We start from the raw sequence: 13,209 nt of genomic DNA on the forward strand, positions 1-13,209 counted from the left end.
GGCAGGGAAATTCTTTACCACTGTGCTACCTGGGAAGCCCCACAATAAGCCAGTAAGGGAAGTCGCTCCGTCATGTCCAACTCTTTGCGACCCCATGGACTGTAGCCCAGCAGGCTCCTCCATCCATGGGATTTTCCAGGCAAGAGTACTGGAGTGGGTTGCCATTTCCTTCTCCAGGGGATCTTCCCGACCCAGGGATTGAACCCAGGTCTCCTGCATTGCAGGCAGACGCTTTCCCGTCTAAGCCACCAGGGAAGCCCCACAATAAGCCAGTAGATAGTGTCAAAAGAAACAGAGGTTTGCACGTGGTCCATAGAGTTGTTGCTGTGAAGAGAAGGGTGAGTAATCATTAATCAGCAATGCCACGGTCAGGATCCCCCTTGTCACAGTCACAGCTATGTAAGAATCAGTCTCTGCTCCTGGAATCAACCCACCAGCAAAGCATTACTCATGGAGGGAGAACCGAGTACCAATGTTGTCACTTGGACATCATTGTAAAGCAGGGGATGGACAGAAGGGAACTTAGAAAGACAAGAGATGCTATTGAAACTCAGTGCAACAAGGTAAATAAGAATAAAAACATATCCACACCAACAAGCAATCACAGGAGGGAAAGAACAGGGCAGAGGATTATGGGAGAAGAACAGCATCAGCTCTGAGATCTCTAAACACAGTCAGAATGACCTCAATTAGAAAATAGGTCTGCTTTCCTCCAAAGTCACAGCCCCTCCAAAAGTCACAGCAGCAAACAATGAGTACCCATGACCCTAGCCTCTCTACACAGACATTGGTTTCTTTCATGCAAAACACTCTTTTGGAATCAGTCAGCAAGTCTCTGCCCAGAAAAGCAAAGGTATTACCCAACTTCAGATCCAACTCATGGCCAGAGGAACATGGAAGGAACTTAACAGGCAGCGCCAAGTGCCCTATTCAAGGCGAGAATGCCTGACCTGGCTTCCCAGGCACCCTTCCCAGCCATCCTGCACTCCCTGCAGTGACCCAGGAGCGCAGGAGGAAGCCGAGGAGGGCTGCCCAGCGCCATCTGTCCCACGAGGGCCTTTCCTTTCCTGGCCACATCACCCCACTCTGTCTTTAGCAGGCTCCCACTCCCACCCCTACCCACGTGGTTCTGCTGGGTGACCCAGCCCAGTGGCATGTTAAGAAAAGGCAACAGCAGTGGTCAGATGGGCCAGTGAGGGGGGCCTGGATCAGGCCAGAAGCCAAGAAGAGTCCCTCTCTTCCAGCCTGGCTGCTGAGCAGCGGGACACGCACCCAAAGTGCCGAAGGCCACAAGGCGGCCAGAGTGCATCTGGACATGAGGCAAGCAGAGCCGAGGACTCCTGCCAGCGTCACCCAGCTCCTGCCTTTCAGCCTCTGCACCCGAAACCAAGATAAGCTGTGTTTTTCTGTCTCTGCAACTGAAACTAAAGTGAAATAAAAGCAAACTAATTGGGGTGCTTTTGGTTAAGAACCACAAGTTTGGTTGAAACCCAACTCACAGTGGCCTGAAACACAAAGGGGACTTACTGCTTCATGGAACAGGGGATGAGGAACATAGTGCAGGCTTCAGGGCATGTTTGACTCTGCAGCTTAATCACAGTATCAGAATGTGGAGTCTCTCCACTTTGCCGCTCTGAGTCATTTCCTCCTAGGGCTGGCTTCCGTGGTGGTCACATTCAGACTCCACTCTATCCAAAATGAGAGGGTCTGCCCATCCAACAGATCTCTCAAATAAGCAAGGAAGCATCTTTTCCTGGACCGGTCAGAAACCTCCCTTCCTATTTCATTGGCTGAAATCAGATCCTGCTATTCCTGTACCAACTTGAGGAGTAACACTGTGGCAAATAAGGAAGGACACCCCTGGTGGCTCAGACTGCAAAGAATCTGCCTGCAACACGGAAGACTTTGATCCCTTGGTCGGGAAGATCCCCTGGAGAAGGGCATGGCAACTGACTCCAGTATTCTTGCCTGCAGAATTCCATGGACAGAGGAGCCCAGTGGGCTACAGTCCATGGGGTCACAAAGAGTCTGACACGACTGAGCAAGCAATACAAATGAGGAAGCAAAAACCGATTTCTGCACCATCTTCTCTAAGGAAATTTCTCACGTTAAATTAATAAACGAAACTTATTGACTGTAATTCAAATCCTGCAGATCCCACCTCTATACTAGCTCTCTCCTCTCCTCTCTAAAGAAAAGGAAGATAGGACCATGCCCGTTTAAGGATTTTTTCATATGAGCCATTTTAAAGTCTTTATTGAATCTGTCACAATATTGCTTCTGTTTTATGTTTTGGTTTTTTGGCCACAAGACATGTGGGATCTTGGCTCCCTGACCAGGGATCAAACCTGCACCCCTGCATTGGAAGGTGAGGTCTTGATGCCTGAACCACAGGGAAGTCCCAAATGGTACCCTTTATAGGGCTTCCCTGGTGGTTCAGACGGTAAAGAATCTGCCTGCAATATGGGAGACCTGGGTTCAGTCCCTGGGTTGGGAGATCTCCTGGAGGAGGGCATGGCAACCCACTCCAGTATTTTTGCCTGGAGGATCCCCTGGACAGAGGAGCCTGGCAGGCTGCAGTCCCTGGGGTCACAGAGTCGGACACGACTGAGTGAGTAAGCACACAGCATGCCCTTTATAAACTTCATCATCATCACCTTTGAGAGTCAGATGAACAACCAAACATAAACAGCATGTGACCAACTGCACTCCTTGAGTAGAGCCCTGTGAGGCGGAAGCGGGACCACTGAACCTCCTGACTTTTACCTGCACGAGTTTCAGTACCTTTCTCTAGATCTCGCTTTCTCTCAGTCTCTCTTGGTCACCGCCTGTCTTGCTTTCTGCCAGTATCCTGAGGAGGCGCTCTTGGTTCTTAACAGTTCATTTTTTTTTTCTTCCAACTGTTGGTCCAACCAGAAAGCAATTCTGCCTTTTATAACCATAATTGGGAGGCAACACAGTCTGAATCACCATCTTAATACTACGATTAACACCTTCATCCAGCCAGAAGACCAACACGATGACAGGAACTGAAAACCACGCCCATGTGCTCCCCTCCCATCGCCCAGCCCTCACCCACCAACCCTTTTAAATCTTGGTCCAGCATCCCTTTACTTTCACTTTATAGACTTCCTCACCTATCCAGGTATGTCTGAAGAGTGTGTGCTCAGTTGCTAAGCTGTGTCTGACTCTCTGTGACCCCGGGACAGCAGCCCGCCGGGTTCCCCTGCCCCTGGGATTTTCCAGGCCAGGGTACTGGAGGCGGCTGTTGTCTCCTCCTGCAGTGGTCTAAAGAGCACACTGTTAGCACAATTTATGCTAACTTTATTTTAAAAAGCGGGGTGGGAATCAGCACCCCAATGTTCATAGTAGCACTATTCACAGCAGCCTAGACATCGAAGCAACCAAAGCGTCCATCAACAGACAAACGGAGAAGAAGATGTGATGCATACACATATGGATACACGTGGATGGCCTTGGAAATTATCACACTAAGGGAAGTGAGTCAAAAAGAGAAAGACAAATATCATGGGATATCACTTATTTGTGAAATCTAAAAAAAACACAAATTAACTTATTTACAAAACAAAGACAGGCTCACAGATACAGAAAACAAGTTTACGGTGCCAAAGAAGAAAAGGGATAGGGAAAGGATAAATTAGACATTTGGGATTAGCAGATACAAACTACTATATACAAAATACATAAACAGCAAGGTGCTACTATACAGCACAGAGAACTATATTCAATCTCTTGTAATAAACCGTTATGAAAAAGATATATATATATATATATATATTACTTTGCTGCACACCAGTAAATAACACAACACAGCAAATCAACCCTACTTCAATAAGAAAAAAAACCCTCGTGTTTAGCAAGTTTGATACAATCTCACTGCCCATTCTCACTATACTGTGCCGTCTATCGGTCACAGGTTTGTCCCTTTAAACAACATCCCTCTTGTTCCTCCTTGTACCAGTCCCTGGTAGCCACAATTCTATTCTGTTTTTATGAGTTCACAGCTTTTTAAAATTTCATGCAGAAGAGGAGCTTAGTTTTCTAATCAGCCTAAAGTCACATATGGAGACCAGCTCACCAACCATCCTTTCAGGCACCCGGGCTTACCACCTGTCCTTCATTCTCTATACACCCATCCTTAGGGACTAACCCTGATCAAAACAAAACACTAATGCTAGCCTGCCCTGGAAAGGAAGGTTCTCTCTGATTAAGAAAGTCTAGGCCCAAGAACCCTGCTTGTTTACAAACCAGTATTTACTCATATTGCTCACTTCACTCCTATTTTGAACAAACACCTAAGGATGACTAGGCATTTAACAAAATCCTCAAACATGAAAAACAGAGGTCAAAGTACAAAGGGGGAAAAAAAGGAACTCAAAAACAGAGACAAGGCAGAAAATAGGAAAAAAAAACCCTCAGAACTTACCATCTAGTATCCCCAGGAAACCAGAGACTTGGCAACCAGAAAACAAGAACAGATGCTACAGAAAAGGAACGAGGAGCTCAGAGAGCGGTCATTCGAAATGACTCAAGAGAAGCTGGAAGACAAAGTTGAGAAAGTCTGCCAGGAAAAAAAAAATGAAAAGGTAGAGATGAAAAACAAGAAGAAAAGATTAGGAAACTAGAAGACAAGCCCCGGAGGTCTGACATCTGAATCAGAGTTCAGATGAGAGAACAGTGCAAATAGTCGAAGAACACTAGCTTCCAGATTAAAAGAGCCCCTGGCATGCCCCCAACAATGAAAGAGAAAGAGACCGGCATCGAGTCACAACACAGGAAAATTCCATAAAGTCAGTGCTAAGTCCTAGAAACTTCCAGGCGGGAGGAAGAAAATCAAGTCATACCTTTACATACTAAAATGCCACGGTGCAGAAGGCATCAGGTCCCTTAACAACAATGTTGGATATTTAAAGGCATGATGCCTTCACAATCCTGGGGAAATTTTATTCCCAGTCTAGAATTCTACACCTACATGATTATTCAGCCAATTTTGAGAGTAAATATTTTCAGATGTGACGATCTCAAAAAGTTAATCTTTTGTTATCCTTTCTCAAGTAGCTGTTACATGAGACACTGTCCTGGTTCTCTACGGCTATGGTAATAATGTACCCCAAAACTTAGTGGCTTAAAACAACAATTCAGTATCACTCTACCTCCTACTCTTTCCGTCAGGAACTTGGACACACAGGATCAAGTGTTAATAGAGATGGCACGTGGGCTCCTCACAGGTCTGGGGTCCCAGCTTAGATGATCTGAGCAGCTGGGGGCTGGAGCAGTCAGGAATGGCCAGCATCTCTCTACAGGGCATCTGTTCAAGGACCAGCTTGGGCTTCCTCACAGCATGGCAGCCACAGGCTAGTATGAACTTTCCACATGGAAGCCAGGGCCTCGGGAGACAGAAGCAGAAGGTACCGGTCAGTTACTCAGCCCTGAGCCCAGACACTGGCATCCCATCACTCCAACCATATCCGTGGGTCAAAGCAGTCCCAGGGGACACAAAAGCATCCCTCTCCATGGGAGTGCCGTTAAAGAATCTGGGCCGCCTCTAATCCTCCACAAAGAGCAACCGAGAAAGAGCAAGCCTGGGAAGACAGAGGCTGGACTATAGAGGAGATGCAGAGGAAAGCCCCCAGGGGATGGGAAGTCCAGACCGAAGCCCCAGAGGGAGACCTCCTGGATGGGCCTGCCCACAGGGAGGGAAGGGAACGGCAGATGCGTGGCAGCTTTGGCCACACCGTTGTTTTGTTCTTGTTTAGTTGCTCAGCCCTGTCCAGCCCTTTGCGACCCCATAGACTATAGCTCACCAGACTCCTTTGTCAGTGGGCGTCTCCAGGCAAGAATACTGGGGTGGGTTGCCATTTCTTTCTCCAGGGGATCGTCCTGCCCCAGGGATGGAGCCTGCATCTCCTGCAAGTCTCCTGCCCTGAAGGCAGGTTCTTTACCACTCAGCCACCAGGGAGCCCTTGACCAAACTGAGACGACCGTAACTCTTTTGTCTAGAAGTGCGCAGGTGCGTGAATGACAATTTTACAAAACTAAGTAAGTGAATAAAGGTAGAAACTGTTATCCCAAGAGACCACCAAAAGTTGTGAAAGAAAGGAAATGAAATATGTTATGCCATGGGGCATGGCAGGGAATAACACATGTAGTCACAGCAGTGTGAACCCTGGATAGCAATTTAAGTAAAAATGGGGATGCACTGGTTTGTGGGAATAAGGAAATAAAGTGGGCAGTCGTGGGAATCTTCATTTTTATACTACTAAGTCACTACATGGGCTTCCCTGCCAGCTCAGACAGTGAAGACTCTGCCCACAGTGCAGGGGACCGGGTTTGATCCCTGGGTCGGGAAGATGCCCTGGAGAACAGAACCCACTCCAGTATTCCTGCCTGGGAAATCCCATGGACAGGAGTCTGATGGGCTACAGTCCTTGGGCTTGCAAAGAGTCAGACACGACTGACTCTCTCACACACACACACACACACGTCACTATGTAATCAAGAAGTAGCTCTGTTTATGAATGTTTTAAAGGAAAATAGAAGTAAATGTCATAAGAATCCCCTGAAAGACTTGAAAGTGTTTGCCAATGAGAAAAGGGAATGAGGGCTGAAGGGGGTGGAATATGGGCAGATATTTTTCACTCCAAACCTCATAGTGTCTTTGTTGTATTAGGTGGGTTCATATATTATATTATGAAAATAAAAATAAATTTTAAAAGAGAAAGCTGTAGAACACATAGTATGATTCTGTTTATCCAAGAAAATGTTCACATGTATATGTGAACTCATAGGAAAAGTAGGAAAAAAAACAAACGCTACAACACACTAAAGTATTCATTCAAAGTGGCTGGAGGACCAAATGCCCATCAACATATGAATGGACAAACAAAACGTGATGCATCCATCTAATGAAGTGTTGCTGTTGTTGTTCAGTTGCTCAGTCGTGTCCGACTCTGCAACCCCACGGACTGCAGCACGCCAGGCTTCCCTGTCCCTCACTATCTCCCTGAATTTGCTCAAACTCATGTCCATCGAGTCAGTAATGCCATCCAACCATCTCATCCTCTGTAGCCCCCTTCTCCTCTTGCCCTCAGTCTTTCCCAGTGCAAAGAAAGAGAGGACAACAACAGAATGGGAATGACTAGAGATCTCCTCAAAAATATTGGAGATGCCAAGGGAGCATTTCACGCAAAGAAGGGCACAGGAAAGTATGATGGAGTGTCAAGTCCAGTCGCTCAGTCATATCCCACTCTCTGTGACCCCTTGGATCACAGCATGTCAGGCCTCCCTGTCCATCACCAATGCCCGGAGTCCATCAAGTCAGTGATGCCATCCAGCCATCTCATCCTCTGTCATCCCCTTCTCCTCCTGCCCTCAATCTTTCCCAGCCAGCATCAGGGTCTTTTCCAATGAGTCAGCTCTTCGCATCGGGTGGCCAAAGTATTGGAGTTTCAGCTTCAGCATCAGTCCTTCCAATGACCACCCAGGACTGATCTCCTTTAGGATGGACTGGTTGGATCTCCTTGCAGTCCAAGGGACTCTCAAGAGTCTTCTCCAACACCACAGTTCAAAAGCATCAATTCTTCTGCACTCAGCTTTCTTTATAGTCCAACTCTCACATCCATAGATGACCACTGGAAAAACCATACCTTGACTAGATGGACCTTTGTTGGCAAAGTAATGTCTCTGCTTTTTAATATGCTGTCCAAATTGGTCTTAACTTTCCTTCCAAGTAGTAAAGTGAAAGTGAAAGTGAAGTCGCTGGGTCGTGTCCCACTCTTTGTGACCCCATGGACTGTAGCCTACCAGGCTCCTCCATCCATGGGATTTTCCACGCAACAACACTGGAGTGAGTTGCCATTTCCTTCTCCAGGGGATCTTCCCTACCCAGGGATTGAAACCAGGTCTCCCGCACTGTAGGCAGATGCTTTACTGTCTGAGCCACCAGGAAAGTCCAAGGAGTAAGCATCTGTTAATTTCATGACTGCAGTCACCATCTGCAGTGATTTTGGAGCCCCCAAAAATAAAGTCTGACACTGTTTCCACTGTTTCCCCATCTACTTCCCATGAGGTGATGGGACCAGATGCCAAGATCTTAGTTTTTTGAATGTTGAGCTTTAAGCCAACTTTTTCTCTCTCCTCTTTCACTTTCCTCAAGAGGCTCTTTAGTTCTTCACTTTCTGCCATAAGGGTGGTGTCATCTGCATATCTGAGGTTGTTGATATTTCTTCCGGCAATCTTGATTCCAGCTTGTGCTTCCTCCAGCCCAGCGTTTCTCATGATGTACTCTGCATATAACTTAAATAAGCAGGATGACAATATACAGCCTTGATGTACTCCTTTTCCTATTTGGAACCAGTCTGTTGTTCCATGTCCAGTTTTAATTGTTGCTTCTTGACCTGCACACAGGTTTATCAAAAGGTAGATCAGGTGGTCTGGTATTTCCATCTCTTTCAGAATGTTCCACAGTTTATTGTGATCCACACAGTCGAAGGCTCTGGCATAGTTAATAAAGCAGAAATAGATGCTTTTCTGGAACTCTCTTGCTTTTTCGATGATCCAGGTTTTTATTGTTCAGCCTTAAAAAGGAGATTCTGTCACCTGTTGCAACATGAAGGAAACCTCAGGACATTCTGCTAAGTGAAAAAAGCCAAACACAAAAGGACAAAAATTGTATGATTCCACTTATATGACATAACTAGAGTAGTTCAGATTAATAGAGACAGAAAATAGAATGGTGGTTGCCAGTGGCTGTGGGGAGGAAGGAAGAGGGAATTAATGTTTAATGGGTACAGAGTTTCAGACTGCAAGGATGCCAGAGTTCTGGAGATGGATGGTAGCGTTGGCTGCACAGTACCGTGGATGTACTTAATGCCGCTATATACTCAGTTCTAGTGAGGCAGGTGATCCTGGAGCCTCTGACACAAAGGGAAGTCAGAAAAAGAAAAACAAATGTTGTATATTAACACACACATGTGGAATCTAGAAGAATGGTACTGATGAACCGATTTGCAGGGAGGGCAGCAATGGAGGCACAGATATAGAGAAGAAAGGTTGGACACAGTAGGGGGAAGGAGGGGGTGGAACGAATTCAGGGAGTAGCGCTGATATACACACTGCTGTGTGTAAAACGACAGCGAGTGGGAGGCTGCTGTAAGCACAGGGCACTTGGCTTGATGCCCTGTGATTACCGTGGGGTGGGGGGGAGGTTCAGGGATGGGGGGACATACGTGTACTTATGGCTGATTTGCACTGCTATATGGCAGAAGCCAGAGGAATACTGTAGAGCAATCATCTTCCAATTAAAAATAAATAAATTTTAAAATTTTAAAGTAAAAATGGTTAAAATGGTCAATTTTATTTTCTGTTTATTTCACCACAATAAAAATAAGTGGCTGGCTGCTGCTGCTGCTGCTAAGTCGCTTCAGTCGTGTCCGACTCTGTGCAGCCCACCAGGCTCCCCTATCCCTGGGATTCTGCAGGCAAGAACACTGGAGTGGGTTGCCATTTCCTTCTCCAATGCATGAAAGTGAAAAGTGAAAGTGAAGTCGCTCAGTCCTGTCCGACTCTTCGCGACCCCACGGACTGCAGCCCACCAGGCTCCTCTGCCCATGGGATTTTCCAGGCAAGAGTACTGGAGTGGGCTGCCATTACCTTCTCCGAAGTGGCTGGCTACTATATATAAAATAGATAACTAATAAGGACCTTCTGTGTAGCACAGAGAACCCTATTCAGTACTCTGTAATGACCTATATGAGGAAAGAAGCTAAAACAAAGAGTTGATATATGTACAACTGATTCACTTTGCTGTACAACGGAAACTAACACAAACTTGCAAATCAACTCTACTCCAATAAAAATTTAAATAAATACACAAATCGTACACTTAAAAAAATAATAATAATAAGTGGCTGGGGACTTCCCTTGTGGTCCAGGAGTTGAGAATCCATCTGCCGATGCAGGGGACACAGGTTCTATCCCCAGACCAAGAAGACGCCACATGCCACAGAGCAACGAAGCCCGAGCACCACAACTACCGAAGCTCGTGTGCCTAGAACCTGTACTCTGCAACAAGAGAAGCCACCGCAACGAGAAGCTCACATGCCAAAATGAAGAGCAGCCCCTGCTCATGCAACTAGAGAGAGCCCACATGCAGCACAGAAGACCCGGCACAGCCAAAAATCAATAAATAGTAGTTTAAAAAAATAAGCGGTTGGGGGAGGGGACAGTTTGGGAAACTTTCAGGTTTTCCACATTATCTGACTCTCTGCAATAAGAAGGTCTTCACCATATGCTTGAGTGCATAAATAAGGCTGGGGGGAAAACCAAATCTCTGCAAAGGTTAGGAAGAGAAATGTGCATTGCTCCAGGGAAGGAAAGAAAAGGCAGTGAAGAAAAAGAAGGGGGACAGGGAAGCAGCCAGGCTCAGCACAGCCAGGCCAGGGAGGGGAGCCCTGAGAACAGATAGTGGGGAGGTCCCGTGAGTCTAGAAACTTCTAGAGAGGCCTGTGAGCCTTACAGGGCTTCCCAGGTCATGCTAGTGGTAAAGAACTCACCTGTCAATGCAGGCGACATAAGAGAGGAGGGTTCAATAGCTGGGTTGGGAGGATCCCCTGGAGGAGGGCATGGCAACTCACTCCAGTATTCTTGCCTCAAGAATCCCATGGACAGAGGAGCCTGGTGGGCTTACGGGGTTGCAAAGAGTCGGACAGGACTGAAACAACAGCACAGAGGCCTTAAATGTGCACTCACCAGCCTGGCCCCCAGGAGAGAGCCCCGATTTGCCAAGAAACAAACTCAAAAATGTTTGAAAAGCTTATCACATTTCAGATGGTGCTCTTTTTTCTTTAGATTTTTTTTTTTTTTGATGGGGACCATTTTAAAAGCCTTTATTGAATTTATTACATGATTGCTTCTGTTTTCTGTTTTGGTTTTTGGCCACGAGGCATGAGGAATCTTAGCTCCCTGACTAGGGAAAAAGCCTGCACCCCTGCATTGGAAGGCGAGATCTTAACCCCCGCACCACCAGGGAAGTCCCCGAATGTTGTTTTTAAATATTCCCTGCAACCTCAGGAAGGAGCCTCAAGTGGCCCAGAATCCACTGCTGCCCCAGCCAAGGGCATGCTGTCCTATGGACCTCAGGGCAGGTGGGACCCTTAGACAGGGGACATTCCCAGAGCCTGGGGGACCTGCCATCAGAGTGAGGACAGGGAGGACTCAGCCTGGCAGGCTGGTCTTGGGGAGAGAGGGGGGAAGCTGGGCTGCACCCACACCACATCTGGAGCAGTACCCCAGAGGATGAATCCCTGCACAGAGGAGGGCAGTGGTGACATGCTCAGAAAACTGCAAAACCAGGATTTTGGGTTTTTGGGGAAGCAAACTGTTTCCTGGGCTCTAATGTCCTGGGAGTGCCTGACACTGTACAAACCTCCTGCTGTACACACAGCACTCACACTCGTGAACCCCGCCCCCTCTAACACCTACTTGAATTTCAAGGGCCTGCAGACAGAGGACTGGTTACAGGAGGCCTCATATTGCATCTGTGAATCCATGTCTGGTGTTAGTTAGTCAGTCAAAGAGTCAGTGACTCTTTGCCACCCCATGGACTGCAGCCCGCCAGGCTCCTCTGTCCATGGGATTCTCCAGGCAAGAATACTGGAGTGTGTTGCCATGCCCTCCTCCAGGGGATCTTTCTGACCCAGGGATCGAACCTGGGCCTCCTGCATTGCAGGCAGATTCTTTACTATCTGAGCCACCAGCGAGTTTTATTTCTGGCCTCTCATGGAGCCTTTTACTGTGGCAGAAGGTTAAAAACATCAAGAAGTCAGGTCACTGTCTTCAAACACAGGATAAGATCAAATCTGATAGTACAAGGTGAACTTTCAAGCAGATACTAGGATCTTTAATCACTGGGGGCGAAAAAAAACAGTATGAAATTTAAGCTCCTATTACAACTCTGAAATTATGAAGTCAATAAACAAGAACTGTAGAGAATGGAAAAGTGTTTGTTAGAATAAGAGGGTCTGGATCTTTTTCCCCCACTTTTTTTTTTTTTTACATGTCATACCACAGCCAGCATTAATGAAAAGCCACTCAACAGTTTCTCATTTAAGCCAGCAGCACAGATGTTATCCCCTTTCTGCAGATGGAAGCTCAGGAAGGTAAAATCTCACTTGATGACAATCACACAAGTAATATGCTGCTGGTTGCCTTTCCAACTCCAGCCTGCCTTTCCCTCTGTCCCAAAGCAGACTGCACAATTCACGGCAAAGAATCTTCTACTTGGCCCAAATCAGTGGTTTAGATGCTAGCATTCTTTCCCATCACTTAAACTGCAGTAATTAAGTAAGAAAAGACAAAGAGATGACAGCCCAGGAACTAAAGTGAAAAGACACAGGAAGACAGGAAAAGGGACGTAAGGGCAGTGGTCCCCAGCCTTTTGGGCACCAGGCACCGATTTCATGGAGGGTAATTCTTCCATACACCAAGGAAGGGGGATGGTTTTGAGATGATTTAAAGGCATTACATTTATTGTGCACTTTATTATTAGCACATCAGCTCCACCTCAGATCATCAGGCATCAGATCCCGGAGGTTGGGGACCCCTGTATAAAGGGATGTGACAGTATCACTTAAAGCAGCAGGACCTCCTTGCCCTCTTAAAAAGTCTTGAGGCCTCCACACAAGAACCTGCACATGGATGTTTATAGTAGATTCACGCATAACTTCCAAAGCCTGGAAGCATCCAAGGTGGACTTCAGTAGATGAATGGATAAATAAACTGGCTCATCCAGACAACAGAGCAGCATTCAGCACGAAGAAGAAATGAGCTCTCGGGCCAGGAAAAGACATGGAGAAAGCTTAAAGATGTATTACTAAGTGAAATAAGGGAATCTAAAAAGGCTACATACTGTATGATCCCAACTACATGATCCTAAAAAGGCAAAACTATGGAAACAGTGAAAAGATCAGTGGTTGCCAGGGGTGTGTGGTGAGGAGAGAAGAACCAAGTGCTGACAATTTTTAGGGCAGTGAAAATACTCTGAATGACGCCATAGTGATGGGGGCTATGCTGCGCTCAGTCGTGTCTGACTCTTTGCAGCCCCATGGACTGTAGCCCACCAGGCTCCTCTGTCCATGGGGTTCTCCAGTCAAGAATACTGGGGTCGGGTGCCACTTCCTCCTCCAGGGG

General features: G+C 46.8%; 1 long non-coding RNA gene across 1 annotated transcript; it reads right to left on the reverse strand.

Moving 5' to 3' along the window:
* Nucleotides 1–3,307: 3,307 nt before the first annotated feature.
* LOC139037062 (uncharacterized) lies at nt 3,308–4,511 on the reverse strand. The gene is made up of 2 exons (XR_011489851.1): nt 4,448–4,511; nt 3,308–3,491 (listed from the first exon to the last, which is right to left on the reverse strand). It is a non-coding gene; the product is annotated as an uncharacterized lncRNA (long non-coding RNA).
* Nucleotides 4,512–13,209: the final 8,698 nt, after the last annotated feature.

The sequence above is a fragment of the Odocoileus virginianus genome, chromosome 2 (genome assembly GCF_023699985.2).
Source record: "Odocoileus virginianus isolate 20LAN1187 ecotype Illinois chromosome 2, Ovbor_1.2, whole genome shotgun sequence".
NCBI classification, from domain to species: domain Eukaryota; kingdom Metazoa; phylum Chordata; class Mammalia; order Artiodactyla; family Cervidae; genus Odocoileus; species Odocoileus virginianus.